We start from the raw sequence: 20,378 nt of genomic DNA, 5'->3' as shown, positions 1-20,378 counted from the left end.
AATGTTATCCTGTTGGAAAGCACCCCTGGAATGCTATGCAGAAATTGCAGCACAGTAGGTCGAATCGGCAGACTGATGAACATATTTGGAGTCAGGGTGAGTGAGATAACCATATAAAATGGCACCCCAGTCCAAAACTCCAGGTGTAGGTGCAGAGTGCCTAGCACACACACACACACACACACACACACACACACACAGGTTGGTTGCAGGCCGTCAGTCGGCTTCCTTCTGACCAACACACGGCCGTCACTGGAATCAAGCAGAACCAGAAAACACAGCAATCTCGATCCGCCATCCAATGAGCTCTCGCTTGACACCACTTAAGTAGCAATTGCGGTGGTTTGCTGTCTGTCGAACGCATGCTACGGGGTGTCATGTTCGGAGCTGCCCTTAAAGTAACCGATTTGTGACGATTTGTTGTGTCACTGTAGTGCAAGCTGCTGCTAAAAATTTTTGCTGCAGATGCAGCACACTAGACCATTGCCACACTCTGAACGCGGTGGTCTCCCCTCTGGGTAGTGCGACGTGGCCCTCTGGAGCCCAGTCTTCCAGCGACCGGACGTTCTTGTGCCCACTGCTGCCAGCAGCCGTGGACAGTAACTACATTCCTGCCATCTGTTTCCGTAATATCCCAGAAGGAACATGCAGCTTCTCGGAGCTCTATTACAAGACCTCGTTCAAACTCAGTGACCGCTGATAATAGTGTTTTCGTCGTCTTAGAGGCGTACTTGACTAACTTCAGCACACTACATCCATTCTCGAACGTAAATAACGCTCACGACCCTTAACAGCGCGTATTTCAATTAAACCTGATTTGCATCCTCTCATGGCACTACTACATTCATTCTTATGCGGCTAGCGCGAGACTTTAACAGACATCATCTTTCAGTTACAGAAACAGGCCCACCAGTTCTCGTTTGTCTAATACGAGGTTCACTCCAAAAGAAATTCTGTAAATATACAGTTTTCATTCTGCATGTGTGAAAGTTTTACAGTGTGTAGATACATCCTTCCCGCTTGTTTTCATACTTAGTTCAACCTATTCCCGCGAGTGGCGCCGTCACAACATATCTTCAAGATGGCTGCTACACTTGACGTTAGTCAGAAGCAACGTGCTGTCATAGAATTCCTATGCTGTGAAAACGAATCAGTGGGACACATCCACAAGAGGTTGAAGAAGGTGTATGGAGAAGGTGCTGTCGATCGCAGTACAGTTAGCCGGTGTGCAAGCAGGCTACGTGATGAAAGCGGGCACAGCAATATTGAGGTTTGTCCTCGCATCGACAGGCCTCGTACTGCACACACTTTAGACAATGTTTAGATTAGATTAGATTTACTTTCATTCCAATTTATCCGTAGTGAGGAAGTCCTCCAGGACGTGGAACATGTCAGAAAAACAACAATACATGACAAATATTTACAACTAAAGCAAATAAGCTAATGTACAATTCCACAGGTCCCAAGTGGAATGACCGTCATTTTTTAATGAACACTATAAGAAAGAGTCATTTTACAAATACTAATGCACTGAATTTCAAATGAAAAAAGTTTTTATTTATTTATAAGGTAATAAACATGTAATACAACTACTATAATACTTATTTACAATGAACACATTACTGCACTGGAATGGTGCAGAAGTTAGATTGTACTTACACACACATACACACACAAATTTTCAATGAACACATTACTGCACTGAAATTGTGCAGAAGTTATATTGTACTTATATACAAATTAGTTGGTTTTACTGAGGAATTCATCAATGGAGTAGAAGGAGTAGGCCACCAATCAATCCTTTAGGCTTCTCTTACACTGAATTTCATTGATCGTTAAGCTTTATATGGCTGCTGGCAAGTTATTGAAAATGTGTGTTCCTGAATAATGCACACCTTTTTGTACAAGACTAAGTGACTTTAAATCCTTGTGAAGATTATTCTTATTTCTAGTATTGATTCCATGAATTGAGCTGTGGGTTTGAAAAAGTGATATATTTTTAATGACAAATTTCATTAAGGAATAACTATATTGGGAAGCAGTAGTTAGTATCCCTAGTTCCCTAAACATGCTTCTGCAGGATGTTCTTGAGTTCACACCACATATAACTCTTACTGCACGTTTTTGTGCCCAGAAAACTTCAGCTTGGCTCTATGAATTACCCCAAAAAATAATCTCATATGAAATTATGGAATGAAATTAAGCATAGTATGCCAGTTTTTCATTTTTATATCCCCTAGGTCTGACAAAATTCGCATTGTAAACAGAGATAAGACACTTCAGCAGTTTGTGGTATGCTTCTCCCAGTTGAATTTATTATCAAGCTGTAATCCCAAGAATTTGATGCTGTCCACTTCTTCTGTCTTCTTGTCATCGTATGTTAGACATATACTCGTGGGACACCCCTTACAAGTTCTGAACTGCATGTAGTGTGTTTTTTCAAAGTTTAGTGACAAAGAATTGGCAAGGAACCAGTGATTAATGTCCATAAATATTTTATTGGCTGATCTTTCTAGGACTACACTTGATTTGCTATTTGTTGCAATGTTTGTATCATCAGCAAACAAAACGAACTTGGCATGTGGTAATGTCACTGATGAAAGGTCATTGATATACACAAGAAAAAGTAAGGGCCCCAAAATGGAACCTTGTGGGAACCCAGATGTAATTAGTTCCCAGTTGGGTGATGCCTGATAGCTTGATACATGTCTCTTTCCTAATAACACCCTTTGTTTCCTGCCAGAGGTATAAGATTTGAACCATTCTGCAGCATTTCCTGTTACACTATAATATTCTAATTTACTTAAAAGAATATTGTGATTTACACAGCCAAATGCCTTTGACAGATCACAAAATATACCAGTTGCCTGCAATTTTTTGTCTAATGAATTAAGCACATTTTCACTGTAAGTGTAGATAGCCTTCTCAATATCAGAACCTTTTAGAAATGCAAACTGTGACTTTGACAGTATGTTTTTTGAGATAGGATGGTTATAAAGCCGACTGTACATTACTTTTTCGAAAATTTTTGAAAATGCTGGCAACAGCGAAATTGGACGGAAATTTGATGCTATTTCCTTATCTCCCTTCTTAAACAGTGGCTTAACTTCAGCATATTTCAGCCATTCAGGAAATATTCCACTGATAAACGACTGGTTACACAGATAGCTTAATATGTTACTTAGCTCAGAATCACATTCTTTAATTAACTTTGTTGATATTTCATCATAACCACTAGATGTTTTTGATTTTAAAGATTTTATGATGGACATTATTTCTGTTGGGGTAGTGAGGGGCAAATTCATATTATGGAAGTTACTTGAAATGTCTGGTCTGAGGTATTCCATAGAGCATCTACCGAACCTGACAACCCCATATTTTCAGTAACAGTTATAAAATGTTTGTTAAAAAGTCCTGCAACACTATACACATCTGTCACCAATGTATCATTTACTCTTAATGCTATTTGTTCCTCTTCATGTCTGGTTCTACCGCTCTCCTCCTTCACTATATCCCATATTGTCTTTATTTTGTTGTCTGATATGACTATCTTTTCCTTGTAATATATTTGCTTTGACATCCATATTACAATCTTCAATATTTTGCAGTATTTCTTATAATGTGCTATAGCATCAACATCGGAAATGTTTTGGATTGACAGATACAGTTTTCCTTTTGTTTTACAAGATACCCCTATTCCTCGAGTAATCCATGGCTTCTTTGTAGACTTTGCTCTAACCTTGGTAAGTTTTGGGGGAAAGCAGTGTTCGAATAAGGTAAGCACTTTATTAGCAAAAGTGTTATATTTTTCATTCATGCCATGAACACTGTAAACATCAGTCCAGTGAATGTCTCTGAGGAGTGTCCTGAAATAATTAATTTTTGGCTTACTGATTACCCTCTTGAGCTCAGATTTAACTGATTTTATATCCTGTTCAGTATTAACATTTAACAGAAGGAACTGCATGTCATGGTCTGAGAGGCCATTGACTATTGGTTTTGTAATATGATTTTGTTCATTGCACTTTTCTGTAAAGATATTTTCAATGGCTGTTTGTGAGTAATTGGCTATCCAAGTGGGGAACTTAACTGTGGGAATTAAGTTGAATGATAGTGTTACTAACTCAAATAAGTTCTTATTGCGAGAGTCTTTAAGGAAATGTACATTGAAAACACCAGCAACCACTATTTCTTTGTTTTTGGTTGTTAAATGGGCCAGTACAGCTTCAAGGTGGTTTACAAACAGATTAAAGTTACCTGCAGGTGCTCGATATACACTTAATATTATGAAGGATTTTTTGTGACATTCTAATTCTGTTGCACATGCTTCCATATGCTGTTCTAGGCAACATTTATGAATGTCTATGTTCTTAAATTTATGACAGTTCCTGATGAATGTGGCAACTCCTCCTTTCTCCATTTCTGATCTACAAAAGTGAAATGCGAACCTAAACCCTGTAACACTTAAAAGTTCTATACCAGTATTCACATGATGTTCAGGGAGGCAGATTATGTCAGCTGGGTTTGAAGACTCTAATTCATCTATGCAGATAGTTAATTCATTAATTTTATTTCTCAGTCCTCGAATATTTTGAGGCAATAAAGATAGCTGACATTTCACATTGACTGGGTTAAAATTGGGTAGAGTTAAAATATCTGCTGACTGTTGAAAATTCTTAACCAATGGCTGTTTATGCTGATGTAATAAGCTGGAATTATGTTTTTTTGATTTCTTTCTCAAATTGAAGGTTTGTCTCAGTTCTAACCTCTCTTAAAATTTGCTTTCTCTCTGTCCTCCCTACCCTAAAAAAGGGTCTTTTCTGAACCCTATAACCACCGGTATTTTACCATTCATGACAGTGCCTCCCCCCTTTAACTTTCCTGCTATTTCCCCAGCCAATTTACCCTTCCCCTTCCTGTTGAGGTGAAGGCCATGCTTAGTATACTCCCACCTACTGACAGAATCAACAGGAACCACACCAATGTCTGACCCTGCACCCGACATGAGCAGCTGTTCCAGCTCCAAATTAACTCTCTTCACAGAGGAGTTCAAATGAGGTCGGTCATGGCGCCCAAGAACAGATACAAACTCAACACTAGTATGCTTTGATGCTGATGCAATCTTCGCCAGGTCACACTCCAAACTGTACCCAGGATCTCTGTCAATACTGTTACCTGCCCCACCCACTATAACCACGGTGTCTTCCTTAGTGAAATCTTTACAAAGTGATCCTAAATCCTCTGTCACCTGCTCCAGACCAGCACTAGGTTTAAAAAAATTGGTGACCTGGTACTCTGATCCTAGTTCATCCTGCAAAAGTTGGCCAACACCTCTTCCATGGGAACTACCTAACAACAACACTTTCTTTCTCTTTACTGATTTCCCTACATTCTTACTTTTCAATTTGCTGCTGAAAGTTTGTTGTGCCCTGTCTACACCTGCAACTGCTTGAGGCTCGCCGGCTTCTAACTGAAGCAACAGGTCAAATCTATTTTCCACATTCACCATGAAGCTGCCAGACAAAGTTCTAGGCCTGTTCCTCCTGTTGCCTGTTGCCACTTCCCACCTCTCTTTACCCTTCTCCCTCCTTAACCTGTCAAGATCTCCCCTGGCCTTGTCTAACTCAGCCTGAAGGGCGGCAATTTTCTCCTCCTGTTCCAGAATCTTCCTATCTCTACTACAAATCCTACAAAACCACTGATGAGTCTCATGTACTTCCCCTATTCCCACGCCACTACAGTCACCAACATGGAAACAACTACAGCACCTATCACACCAAAGCCCCGACCTAACAATTCCACGGCAAGTCAAGCACTTTTCACTCTTGATAAACGTAATAGTGTATTAAGAATAAGTCAGTTAAATTACAGATAAACACGTAAATATGGTTACACAAACGTGGCCTACACGCAACTGTGTGTAAACAAAAAACAAAAGTGCAAAGTTTCTGAAACAACAACTTTAACTTAACGCTACTTTCCGGAAATGCTAGTTAAATAATGAAGAGGTACGCTAAGTTAAATTGCTGGAGAGAGCAAGGAACAACTTAACGAAATTCTATAGATTTACTGCAGCAGAACGTAAACAGAAAATACGACTGTACGATCTTTTCGCGTTTTCTGCTATATTACGTAAAGAAAAATGAAACCTTTAACGGTACACTTAAAAGGCACACTAATACACCTATTTACCACGTAATCAGTACTAATCTATATGTTTTATAATCTAAAATGACTAATCCTTACGAGAACACCAAAACTCCTGCTAGTCGCCTGGCTGCAGAGAGTTAAATAATTGGTGACTGCTGACAGACGCATCATAGTGAACAAATTGTCACGCTACGCTGGGATAGGGGAAGGAAGTGTTTGCAGAATACTGAAAGTGTTGGCGTTAAAAAAGGTTTGTGCCCGGTGGATTCCCAGGACGTTGACAGTGGCTCACAAAGAAACGAGAAAAACTGTATGCTGCGAACAGTACGAGAATGGTGGAGATGAATTTCTTGGAAGAATTGTGAAAGCTGATGAAACATTGCTCCATCATTTTTTACCAGAGACGAAGAGGCAGTCAGTGGAGAGGCATCATGCAAATTCACTCAAGAAAAAAAAGTTCAAATCCATACCTACAGCTGGAAATGTTATGGCTACGGTGATTTTCGATTCCGAAGGGCTTTTGCTTGTGGACATCATGCCATCCGGAACCACTATAAATTTTGATGCATATGTGACGACACTGAAGAAACTTCAAGCTCGACTGAGTCGTGTTCGACCACATCGGCAAAAGCAGGATGTTTTGCACGGCCACATGTCAGTTAAAAAACCATGGAAGCGATCACAAAACTCGGATGGACAACACTGAAACACCCGCCTTACAGTCCTGACCTGGCTCCATGTGACTATCATCCCTTTGGGAAACTGAAAGACTCTCATCGTGGAACAAGATTTAAAGATAATGACTCCCTTGTGCACGCTGCCAAATAGTGGCTCCAACAGGTTGGTCCAGAATTTTACCGTGCGGGTATACAGGTGCTGGTTCCAAGATGGCGTAAGGCAGTTGAGAGGGATGGAAATTATGTGGAGAAATGAAAATATTGTTCCTAAAGGATGTATCTGCAAGATGGATTTTTTAAAAAAATAGTGTGCATTTCTTTTGGAGTGACCGCCATAAAATGGAACACCTAAAGCCGTTCTTAGGACGTTATTTATTATACGGCTACCAGTTTCGGTGCTTCATTGCACCATCTTCAGGCTTTAACTGAAGCTGAGGGGGTTAACTCCAATCGTATACACGATTCATCGGTGGTCAACATTTATGAACTGGTTTTTGCAGACTACCTATTAAAACTATGTTGGCTGGAGCGTCAATTAATCCCTGAAGATAGTGCACACGAGAACAGTAATAGCTGTACAATAACTAAAGTCATAAGGACAGCTGAAGGAGTTTAATTTTTTTACGTAACTGAACAGCCGAAGTCCCTCAGATTTCCAATCAGAAGGGTGAACGTACAAAAACTTACGTTTACGTCACACAAATGCTTCATGGTGTTGCGATTTTGTTTCCGTCGGTATAAAAAGGTATGTCACGAAATATCTATGGGTATTGTAAGTCGTCGTGGTCTCCTGACCGTCATTGCTCACATATTCCGCTCTCACAATTATATTCCACACATCAAGACGCTTCATTCGAACCCAAACCCGATAAGATAAAGTCAATGTCATATCACTTCATGTAAACGAGATGCAAATAACAAGTAAATCGCAAAGTGCACACCAAGGTTGGAATACTCGAGGCTGGCGCACACACACACGTTCAAGACACGATGGTCACAAAAGCTTTTAGTTCAGGAGAGGCAAACCGCACGCCAGGAGGCTGGTCCCTTCAGAGGATGCGTCAATCAATCTATGTCGGCCAGCGACTGCCAATAGAGCAGACAGCATTTGCCCGAGTAAAAGGGAGAACGACCCCGTGTTCGGCTTAAAAGCTACATTGTGTGGGAGCACCGAGCTTACACATTCTTTACAAACATAGCACACTGTTTCAGAGGTTTCCACAGGGAGACAGCAAACGCCAAACGCCGATGCTACAGATTTCCGGATTGGTCGCCTTAAACCAAATGTCATTCTCCCATTTTAGAAGAGCAATGCTGATTGGCAGACGATATTCCTGACGCTTTGAGCTGAAGGAGTAATAGAAGAGACCGAAAGATACACCCCTTCATGTCTGGCGTGGAGAGGGGCCGTGCCGTTGTTGCTCTTGGGGCAAGAACACGTAACGAGAGTGTGTGCGCTCGTACGTGTACTCAAAGAGCGAGGGACAAGTCTCTACTCAGTACTTCACTGGGAGAGCACCTCTGTCGAGAACAAATCGAAGTGCAACTCTATATTGAGTCCTTGCGATTAAGCGTTGTTCACTGTGTTGGCAGCCACACTTATTGTGGGGTGTGAAAGGACAGAGTTATAGTTAAATGCGTGCAAGCGAATTTCTGAGTGGAAACATGGTGGACTGGTTAACTGACCAGTGTACCAAACCAATAGTTAGACTAGGGGCGAAAGGGGTCCTTGACTTCGTCAAGGCGTAGGGAGACTTCGACTGGCGAAGGTCAATCCAGATACAACGAGAGTTATCTTATTTGTCGGCAGCGAGCGGCGCAGACAGCAGTCATTGCAGCTTACGGTATTGTGTGCTACAGCTCTTGCGAGCCCCATATTTCCTCCACAACAGTACACTTCACTGCATTTCAGACACGACAGCCTTGACCATACCTAGCAACATTCTAACGGATAATTATTCAAGTTGAGTAGGTACGGCTCTCAGCCATTCTGCCAAGTCAATAACAATCTTAAACTCTGTATAGAAATTTCATTAGCGATTCCTATCCTTAAGAGGTAATTTTACATTCCAAAAAGAACCCAAAAATAACTTGTTCAGTTCATAACTAAAAGTGCCATTATAATATCTCAGAATTTTTGCAAAAATATAATAATTTTCCTTAGTTTCATGTTTTTCTTACACTAACTAACATTACTCCAGTACCCAAGTATCCCACTAGTTACATATGAAATTTTGTGAATTATTGCGTTATTTTCTTACAGCGGACTACTCCAGAAGCTATTTATTGTTGAAACTTTTTCTGGCATTTCTCTTTAGAACGTTAGGAGCGTCTGTCTGACTTCTGTAGTAGTGTGGGGGTGGAAACTGCATCTTGCAGGAGCCACAGGGTGAAGGGTACATCTCAGATTAATCCGTTGCGCAGTATGACAGAATAGAACCCATACGATCACAGGATGTAGAAGAGACAAAGAGAGAGAGAGAGAGAGAGAGAAATATTTGACAGCGGTGTGAAATATTGTTAGCGACGACACATTTAAAACTGACAGCTCCAGTTATTGCGCTGCAAAGTGCATTGACGGTGGACCGAAAACTCGTTGTAGCGACAGCAACTGCAGTCGTAACTCGGCCCCGATGAAAATATGCCGTTAAGAGTGAGCGGTACACAAGCGCTGCAGCGCGCGGTGCCATCTCATCTGCAGCTGCTAACTATTCGGGACAGCGGCGAGAAGTGCAGCCTAGGCCATCAGCCAGCGGCGCGGTACTCTGTCGCAATTTCGGCAAACCGAGTTAGCGGTGGGCACCGAGCCACTGGCCGCGCGGTGCTTCTAGCGACGCGCCCATCGCTTTCAGCACGGCACTAACCCCAGATTACAGCCGGCGACCGGATTATTTCATATTCATTGAACGCGAAAATTCGCCGCTGCAGGAGCAGCGCCGCAGTTGGCCGCGGTGGCATACAGTCCGAATCTATTTCGAGAGCGACGCGTCGCGCTGCGTCCTGACGCCGCAGCAGACGCCCACGCCGGGCGGACGCCGGCGGCCATTAGCGGTAATGAAAACGCGCACGCACGCGGCCGCGCGCCGGACACACCCCGCCGGCTCCGCTCCTCTCTGCTGTAATGACGGCGGCGCTCGAGACGTCTCTGCTGCGCGACGCTTTCTCATCACGGCGCCGGCGACAAGTCCGTCTCCCCGCATAGCGTCGCGTCCGCCTACCACCGTGACGCCGAGTGTCGCGAGGAGGAGAAGAGGGCGCCGCAGCGACGCCGAAATTTCCCGGTCGTTCTTTGCCGTGTAGCGAAAGGGAACAGCGCGTGTATTCGTCGTTGTGGGTCGGGGGATGAACCTTACAGCCATGGGAGCCTTGCTTGACTGGTGCGACGTCTGGTTGGAACGATTACACTTATACAGGATGGTCCATTGATCGTGACCGGGCCAAATATCTCCCGAGATAAGCGTCAAACCAAAAAACTGCAAAGAACGAAACTCGTCTAGCTTGAAGGGGGAAACCAGATGGCGCTATGGTTGGCACATTAAATGGCGCTGCCATAGGTCAAACGGATATCAACTGCGTTTTTTTAAAAATAGGAATCCCCAATTTTATAACATATTCGTGTAGTACGTAAAGAAATATGAATCTTTTAGTTGAACCAATTTTTCCGCTTTGTGATAGATGGTGCTGTAATAGTCACAAATCATATGGCTCATAATTTTAGACGAACAGTTGGTAACAGGTGCCCGCATCTCGTGGTCATGCGGTAGCGTTCTCGCTTCCCACGCCCGGGTTCCCCTGATGGCTGGGTGTTGTGTGATGTCCTTAGGTTTAAGTAGTTGTAAGTTCTAGGGGACTGATGACCATAGATGTTAAGTCCCATAGTGCTCAGAGCCATTTGAACCATTTGGTAACAGGTAGGTCTTTTAAATTAAAGTACAGAACGTAGGTACGTTTAAACATTTTATTTCGGTTGTTGCAAAGTCATACATGACCCTTGTGATCTTATAATTTCTGAGAACGCATGCTGTTACTGTTGTGTAGGCAGAAGAGCCAACACCGTGTTACGAGGGGAGGCCGAAATGCACTCGTTTTAGCTCACGCAGGCTGGCGTGAGGAGGGAAGGACTATACTGACATGAGGTCTGGAACATGGCAAGGAATTAGACTTCAGAAAGCGGACGTCATTAGTTTGATACTTAACTTTAATCCATTAATGATGAACGTCTCTCTAGGAGGTATATGATTCACAATATTGTCTGTTCAGAATTCATTCTAATTACTGAATGTGGCACCTTGCTAGGTCGTAGAAAATGACGTAACTGAAGGCTATGCTAAACTATCGTCTCTGCAAATGAGAGCGTGTGTAGACAGTACATCATCGCTAGCAAAGTCGGCTGTACAACCGGGGCGAGTGCTTCGGAGTCTCTCTAGACTAGACCTGCCCTCTGGCGGCGCTCGGTCTGCAGTTACTGATAGTGCCGATACGCGGGTCCGACGTATACTAACGGACCGCGGCCGATTTAAAGGCTGCCACCTAGTAAGTGTGGTGCCTGTCGGTGACACCACAAATACAGCGCGATTACCTGTAAATACCACATTAATGCAATAAACGCTCAAAATGATGTCCGACAACCTCAATGCATTTGGCAATACGTTGTACGACTTTCCTCTCAACAGCGAGTAGTTCGCCTTCCGTAATGTTCGCACATGCATTGACAATGCGCTGACGCATGTTGTCAGGCGTTGTCGGTGGATCACGATAGCAAATATCCTTCAGCTTTCCCCACAGAAAGAAGTCCGGGGACGTCAGATCCGGTGAACGTGCGGGCCATGGTATGGTGCTTCGACGACTAATCCAACAGTCACGAAATATCCTATTCAATACCGCTTTAACCGCACGCGAGCTATGTACCAGACATCCATCATGTTGGAGGTACATCGCCATTCTGTCATGCAGTGAAGCATCTTGTAATAACATCGGTAGAACATTACGTAGGAAATCAGCGTACGTGGGACCATTTAGATTGCCATCGATGAAATGGGGCCCAGTTATCCTTCCTCCCATAATTCCGCACCATACATTAACCCGCCAAGGTCGCTGATGTTCCACTTGTTTCTTTTGCCCAATAGTGCATATTATGCCGGTTTACGTTACCGCTATTGGTGAATGACGCTTCGTCGCTAAACAGAACGCGTGCAAAAAATCTGTCATCGTCCCGTAATTTCTCTTGTGACCAGTGGCAGATGTGTACACGACGTTCAGAGTCGTCGCATGCAATTCCTGCCGCATAAAAATATGGTACGGGTGCAATCGATGTTGATGTAGCATTCTCAACACCGACGTTTTCGAGATTTCCGATTCTCGCGTAATTTTTCTGCTACTGATGTGCGGATTAGCTGCGACAGCAGCTAAAACACCTACTTCGGCATCATCATTTGTTGCAGGTCGCGGTTGTCGTTTCACAGGTGGCTGAAAACTTCCTATTTCCTTAAATAACGTAATTATCTGGCGATCTGTCCGGGCACTTGGATGATGTCGTCTAGGATACCGAGCAGCATACATAGCACACGCCCGTTGGTCGTTTTGATCACAATAGCCATACATAAAGACGATATCGACCTTTTCCGCAATTGGTAAACGGTCCATTTTAACACGGGTAGTTATCACGAAACAAATACCGTCCGCACTGGAGAAATACCACGTACTTATACGTTTGTGATATTACAGCGCCATCTATCACAAAGCGTAAAAAGTGATCCAACAAAACCATTCATATTCCTTTACGTACTACACGAATATGTAATAAAAAATGGGGGTTCCTGTTTTTAAAAACGCAGTTGATATCCGTTTGACCTATGGCAGCGCCATCTAGGGGTCCAACCATAGCGCCATCTGGTTTCCCCCTTCAAGCTAGCCGAGTTTCATTCTTTGTAGTTTTTTGTTTGATGTTTATTTCGTGAGATATTTGGCCCAGTCACTATCAATGGACCACCCTGTACACAGGGAAACTAGCGCCCCGCGCTGGCTTCACACGGCTAGCATTAACGAAGGGACTGAGCCTATTCCTCATCGCCCTGATTTAAGGTGTATGGAGGACTTGGCCAGAAATGAAAGTGCCGAGGTTGGGACACAAGTTTTCCTACTTTTTTGTGGAACAACTTTTTTTTATGAAACTTCCTGGCAGATTAAAACTGTGTCCCAGACCGAGACTCGGACTCGGCATCTTTGCCTTTCGCGGACAAGTGCTCTACCAACTGAGCTACCCAAGTTCACAAGTCGGTCTGGCACACAGTTTTAATCTGCCAGGAAGATTCATATCAGCACACACTCCACTGCAGAGTGAAAATTCATTCTGGAAACATTTTTTTTTTGTTTTGCAAGTCTAACTTATAGGGGAGGGGACGCCACCTGAGGCCTGGCCCCTGTGTCGCCCCGGTGGAAGAGCGACCGAAGGTGGAAAATACTACTTTTTATTTTTTTAATGGAGCTCTATCAGGAGTTGTGTGCACCATGACTACGAAACCAGTACTAATAACAAAAGGAGTTTCAGCATTGGTGACTGAAACAGGAATCTTTATTTCTGTTGAAAATCGATTTCGAACACTTCGTGACATCATCAGTGCCAGTATTAAATCCCTGTGGACTCACAATCAGTAAAATTGCAATATCTGCACACATCAGTATCTGGAGGCTGGGAAATAGATGCCATCCAGGTGGAATAGGGCGCTTCGACCAGGTGCATGGAGTGCAATAGTTGGCGATTAGGGACTTCGTCATTCACTACAACGTACCACCAAGCCCATACTTCCTTAGGGGAAATGGGTAGATGGATCGTACACTATACTCTCTTCCATCCTTCGACAGTGTGGCGTCGTTTAACCACTTTGACGGGGTGCTGTCTCTGCAATTGGCGATAACAGTCCTTCACCGTGGGCGATGGTGTAGAACGCAGGTCATCCAGCAGATAACTATGCTCAACGAGGAATAAAACAAAAAAAATAAATGGTTCAAATGGCTCTGAGCACTATGGGACTTAACATCTGTGGTCATCAGTCCCCTAGAACTTAAAACTACTTAAACCTAACTAACCTAAGGACATCACACACATCCATGCCCGAGGCAGGATTCGAACCTGCGACCGTAGCGGTCACGCGGTTCCAGACTGAAGCGCCTAGAACCGCACGGCCACACCGGCCGACAAAGAGTAACATTCTAATGTGATCGAGTGGTGGCGAAATAGACAGGAACTGGAGGATTCGGTGATTATAGCGCTACGTTGTCTGTCAGGGCGCCTCTCAGCTTGACCTGCTGAGAGTAACGTAGTCGGCGAGTCGTCCAAGAAACCGTGATTGCGCTCTGTCGCTGACGCTGGTCGAACCTACGCCACCTCCATGTGAGGACAATGACAAGGTGTAGCAACGAATTCCGACAACAAGGTCATCACTCAAGAAATGACCAAATACAGCCTGTAGCCTCGTAGAAATCGTAATGGGCATGGGTAACATATGGGCGAAATAGATTAATTTTGGAGATAAGGCAAATTAACGTAATGTGCCGCTAGAACACGTCCATTGTCCGCAGCATGTAGAGTCGCAAAAGTGCAAGTGTCTATTGTAACGATATGTGACCGCTGCAGTGCGTTGAACATGGCCTTGAAATAGTATCCCCAAACATTAGAGGGTGAGCACTTTAGAAATGGGTTAACATTATACCGACATTTTTGTGGGAGGAGGGAGGGGTTCATCAGTTTTCTGACTGGTCTGATGTGGCCCGCTACGAATTTCTCCGTCGTCTATTATTTGCTGGGTGTATTCCAATCTCTGTCTTCCTCTACAGTTTTTGCCCTCTACAGTTCCCTCTAGTACTATGGAAGTCATTCCCTCATGTTTTAACAGATGTCTTATCATCATGTCCCTTTTCCTTTTCATGTCCTCATATTTCTTTCCTCTCCGATTCTGCTCAGAACCTCCTCATTCCTTACCTTATCTGTCCACCTAATTTTCGACATTCATCGGTAGCACCACATTCGCATAGATTCTCCTCTGTTCCGGTTTTCCCACAGTCCATGTTTCACTACCATACAATGTTGTACTTCAGACGTACGTTGTCAGAAATTTCTTCCTCAAATTAAGCCGTATATTTGATGCTAGTAGACTTCTCTTGGCCAGAAATGTCCTTTATGCCATTGCAAGTCTGCTTTTGATGTCCTCATCGCTCCGTCCATATTTGGTTATTTTACTGCCTAGGTAGGTGAATTCCTTAACTTCATCTACTTCGTGACCTTTAGTCCTGTTATTAAGTTTCTCGTTGTTCTCATTCCTGCTGCTTCTCATTAATTTCGTCTTTCTTCGATTTACGCTCAATCCATATTCTGTACTTATCAGATTGTTCACTCCATTCAGCAGATAATGTAATTCTTCTTCACTTTCACGCAGGATAGCAATGTTATCAGCCAACCGTATCATTAATATCCTTTCACCTTAAATTTTAATGCCATTCCTGAACCTTTCTTTTATTTCCACTATTGCTGATTCGATGAACAGATTAGACAGTAGGGGGGTGAAAATCTACATCCCTGTCTTACACACTTTTTAATCGGAGCACTTAATTCTTGGTCGTCCAGTCTTATTACTCCCTCTGGGCTCTTGTGCATATTATATTTTAAAACGAGGTACTGGCAGAATGTGAAGCCGTGGGGACGAGTCGCGAGTCGTCCTTGGGTAGCTCAGATGGTCAGTTCCGCTTGGGACTTGACAGCGACCGGACGTGCCGGTACTTCTGCGTAGTCGTATCTCCGCAAGCCGTGTTTATAGAAATTCTTGGATTGTGACCTGTGATATTCTCAGCGCTTCTTTACTATCTTCGTACACACGATTCTTAATTAACTCACAGCGGTCTCGGCCGCTCATATAATGTGTGTGTGTGTGAAATAGTATGGGACTTAACGGCTAAGGTCATCAGTCCCTAAGCTTACACACTACTTAACCTAAAATATCCTAAGGACAAACACACACACCCATTCTCGAGGGTGGACTCGAACCTCCACCGGGGCCAGCCGCACAGTCTATGACTGCAGCGCCCCAGACCGCGCGGCTAATCCACCACGGCGCCGCTCAAAAAAAAAAGGCTCTGAGCACTATGGGACTTAACATCTGTGGTCATCAGTCCCCTAGAACTTAGAACTACTTAAACCTAACTAACCTAAGGACATCACACACATCCATGCCCGAGGCAGGATTCGAACCTGCGACCGTAGCAGTAGCGCGGTTCCGGACTGAGCGCCTAGGACCGCTAGACCACCGCGGCCGGCACCGCCGCTCATATAGTGCAGTTATGGCTCCCAGTGTACCCCGTAACAATACCCTGTGTTTTGCATTTGAGAAATCTTCCAGCAATGTGGAACCGAGTTCTCTAGAAATTCATGACTGGATAGTAGATATTGTTGGCATCACGTCCGACCAGGTCCACACAGCATATTATGGCATGGCGGAATACTGTTTCTTTGTGAAGTTTTTCATTAGATACTACTGGAGAAAATTTTTGTGGATACTGGTGGGAAAGCAGAGTTCCGACATCGTGATCAGTCGGTAAGTACAGTTTCAATTACTGACGCTGATATCGAATATAAACAAGTGCGAGTGTTCAATTTGCCCCCAGAGGTTGAGAATTGTTTTCTTAGAAATGTTCTCGCAAAATACGGTGACATCCGACAGATTACAAACGAATAATGGTCGAGCAGTCACATTCTCCAATGTTATAGCGGGGTTCGCTCAGTTGACATGGCCGTTAAAGTCAATATCCCAACCTACATAACGGTTTGTGGTTATAAGGCTCATGTCATTTACGATGGACTAGTGGGCACTTGTTTAATCTGTAACACGAGTGACCATTTACGAGATGATTGCCCACGGCGTGTGTCGTACTTCGAAGCAATCTGCAACAAAGACAGAGATTAACATTAGCTGATGTCCTAACTCAAAAACAGACGCCTTCTGCGATTGACTCCCACCCAAGTGTATCTGTGTTAGAGGACAACGATCTCGGTAACGGCACCTTCCAACCCTTACCTCAGAAACCTGTGGCCAGTCACCCCTTAGCCGCCGGTGTTGCATTATCTGTCGGCAACAAACGACGCCGTACTAGTTACGGTAGTGGCTCCGGTGAACAGGTAGAAAAAAATGTAACCGATGACGCGGAGTCACGGGCCTCCACATAGGACACGCATATGTCGGATGGCTCAGTTACGACCCGCCAAATTCACATTGAAACCCCCGACTCAGAAACTGTCAATACGAGTGCAGTCGAGTGTTTACAGCAATCTGTTCCGATGACGCTTCTCGACTCGCCACAGGTGGCCAACACACAAGAGGCGGCAGTCAGTCAACTGCAAACCGTAAACACAGCGGATGATGCACGCGGTGTAGAGCATGACATAAACACCCGCCACCTCGGACTGCTTCCAAACAACGCGAGGAACCGGAAAGCTGTGTACAGACAACCAGTGCGGATCAAAACAAACACAGTGAGCCCACTGTAGCCGCGTCTTTCGACTTGCCGTCACCCTTTCCGAAGCAAGGACTTTCACATACTGCTTACAGCCATGACTCACGGACTCCGCCGTCTTCTATGACACTTCGGACGATTGTGCGACGGCAGAATAAAGCTAAACCAAATGACTCCGTGGCTGGAGGTAAGTCAAAGAGTAAAGTCAGCGCCAAAACTGCTACGAATCCTGCGGATGTAGGTTCGAAGTCCGACGGTGAGATGGACTGGGCTTCCTACCTTTGCCAACACCCACACGTCTCTGACGATCATGAGTCAAGCTTATAAGCTTTTGACCCTGAACATTAATAGAGTTAGGACAGATTTAAAACTAGCAATGCTACGGCAGTTTATCTATGAATCCGAAGTTGATACAGTTCTGTTACAGGAAGTGTCTATCTTAACTTTTCATGTATCGGGATTTGCAACTATCGTAAACACCGCGGTGGACGGGGGTACAGGTACGGCCATTCTATCACGAGACGGAATCCCAGAGAGCAATATCGGAATGTTGGACTCCGGAAGAGGCATAGCTTGCTAAATTTTTGACGTCATCCTCGTCAATATCTGTGCTCCATCTGGAACGACTCTCGAATCAGAAAGAGCTAACTTCTTTAAACAAGACACAGTGTACTTGTTACGCCGCAACCCCAACCAGTTCATAATTATTGGTAATTTTAACTGTGTGATCCATAGGAAAGATCAATCGCCAAACTTTAGTTACTGTAGGGAACTACATGATCTGGTGCGTCACCTGCAGCTGAAGGATGCGTGGGAACTAAAATTTCCTACCGTGGTAAAGTACATGTACCTGACCTCCACCGCATGTAGCCATCTAGACCGTTTGTACATCTCTGAGAACATTTGCCAACATGTTCTGGAGGCCGATGCCATTAAGGCTAGTTTCTCCGACCACTGCACCCTCTGTGTTACGATAAATCTGGCCAAACAGCGTACTAAATGGCATTGGGTTCCGTGGAGCCTAAATGTTTCTATTCTCGCCGATGCCGCGTTACAAGATGTCATGTCCACGACATAGGCGGATTGTCTCAGGCAATGCTGCAGATATCCGAGCAAGATAGCCTGGTGGAAGGTTGTGGTCAAACGAAAAATGCGATTAGTCTTACAAAACTACAGTTGGCAACGGGCGAAAGATGTCAAAAGTACGATTGATTTTTACCAGACAGTGCTGCGAGAGTTGTATGCGACTACGCCACCAACTAAAACGCAGCTGACGACCATCAAACAAATAAAGACGAAGCTTATTGGCATAAAGCGAACGCAGCTTGAAGGACTGAAGATCAGATCTAAAGCAAAATCGCTTCAAGAGGACGAACTTGCATCGCTGTATCACCTCATAAAACATCGTGTCATTCGCAAGCGAGAATTTATCGGGGAGCTGGACACAGATGATGGACTCCGTTTGACCCGACAGGGTGCTATTCTTACTGCAGTTTACCGGTACTTCACAGATCTGTACTCGCAATGCGATACATATGGTGATAACGGCGGCTTGCTTTGCACATCGTAGTTACGCCTGCGGACAACTCGGCGGTCGTAGACGATTTTGCTCCAGACGAAGTCCTTGAACTGATTTCTGGCTCATCATCGAACAAATCCCCTGGTCCTGATGGTCAGCCTCGGTAATTTTATGTGCGTTTCTGGCCCGAAAAAACTTAGAAAACTTTCGACCGATTACTTTACTCAATTTTAATTACAAATCCTTTGCCAGAGCACTCAACAGCAGATTGTCTCCATTAATGAAGCAAGTGATTCACAACCACCAAACATGCTTCCCTGATCGCCCTATTATGACTCCCCTTTCGGAATATAAAGATGTAATAACCATAGCGTCAGTCACCAAAGTGAATCTCGCATTGCTGTTTATCGACATTTGCAAGACATTTGATCGCGTCCGCCACGAGTACCTCTTACGGCTACTGCAGCGGACATGTCCGAAAGAACCACTTGACCATCTTCTTCTTCCGTGCGAATGCACAAACGGTGCCCGAACTCTTACGGGAATCGGCAACGCGCCGCGAGTAATGAGTATAATGGGCGGGGGCACTGCGAATGTAGTACGGGACAATACGTTGAGAATGTGGGTTTCACGGGAGGCGTACCAGAGATAAATCCCTGCAGTCGCTCTATTTGCTGTGTCCTCGGTGGCTCAGATGGATAGAGCGTCTGCCATGTAAGCAGGAGATCTCGGGTCCCGGTCAGGGCACACATTTTCATTTGACCCCGTTGACGTATGTCAACGCCTGTAAGCAGCTAAGTGTGTTCATTTCATTGAAATTTCATTCTAACGAGCTGCTTGGTTACCGATGGTATCTGTTCTTTCGGACATATGTGCGTTTCTGGCCCGAAAAACCTTAGAAAACTTCCTACCGATTACTTTACTCAATTTTAATTACAAATCCCTTGCCAGAGCACTCAACAGCAGATTGTCTCCATTAATGAAGCAAGTGATTCACAACCACCAAACATGCTTCCCTGGTGTGGGGTGTCACATTGTCCTACTGGAATGTCGGAATGCACAATGGACATGAATGGATACAGGTGATAAGACAGGATGCTTACGTACGTGTCACCTGTCAGAATCGTGTTTACACGTACCAGGGGCCCATATCTCTCCAGCTGCACACGCCTGGACTCGACTAATGCCTGAAATAGTGTTGGAGGGAACTGACACTATGAATCCTGCAGGGTTGTCCATAAATCCGTAAGATCTGTTCTGAAAGGCATGTTGCAAGGTATCCCAGATATGCTCAATAATGTTCATGTCTCGGGAGTTTGGTGCCCAGCGGAAGTGTTTAAACTCAGAAGAGTGTTTCTGGAGCCAATCTGTTGCAATTATGAACGTGTGGGGTGTCACATTGTCCTACTGGAATTGTCCAAGACTGTCGGAATGCACAATAGACATGAATGGATACAGGTGATAAGACAGGATGCTTACGTACATGTCATCTGTGAGAATCGTGGTTACACGTATCAGGGGGCCCATATCTC

The sequence above is a fragment of the Schistocerca piceifrons genome, chromosome 4 (genome assembly GCF_021461385.2).
Source record: "Schistocerca piceifrons isolate TAMUIC-IGC-003096 chromosome 4, iqSchPice1.1, whole genome shotgun sequence".
NCBI classification, from domain to species: domain Eukaryota; kingdom Metazoa; phylum Arthropoda; class Insecta; order Orthoptera; family Acrididae; genus Schistocerca; species Schistocerca piceifrons.
This window is presented reverse-complemented; position numbering follows the sequence as displayed.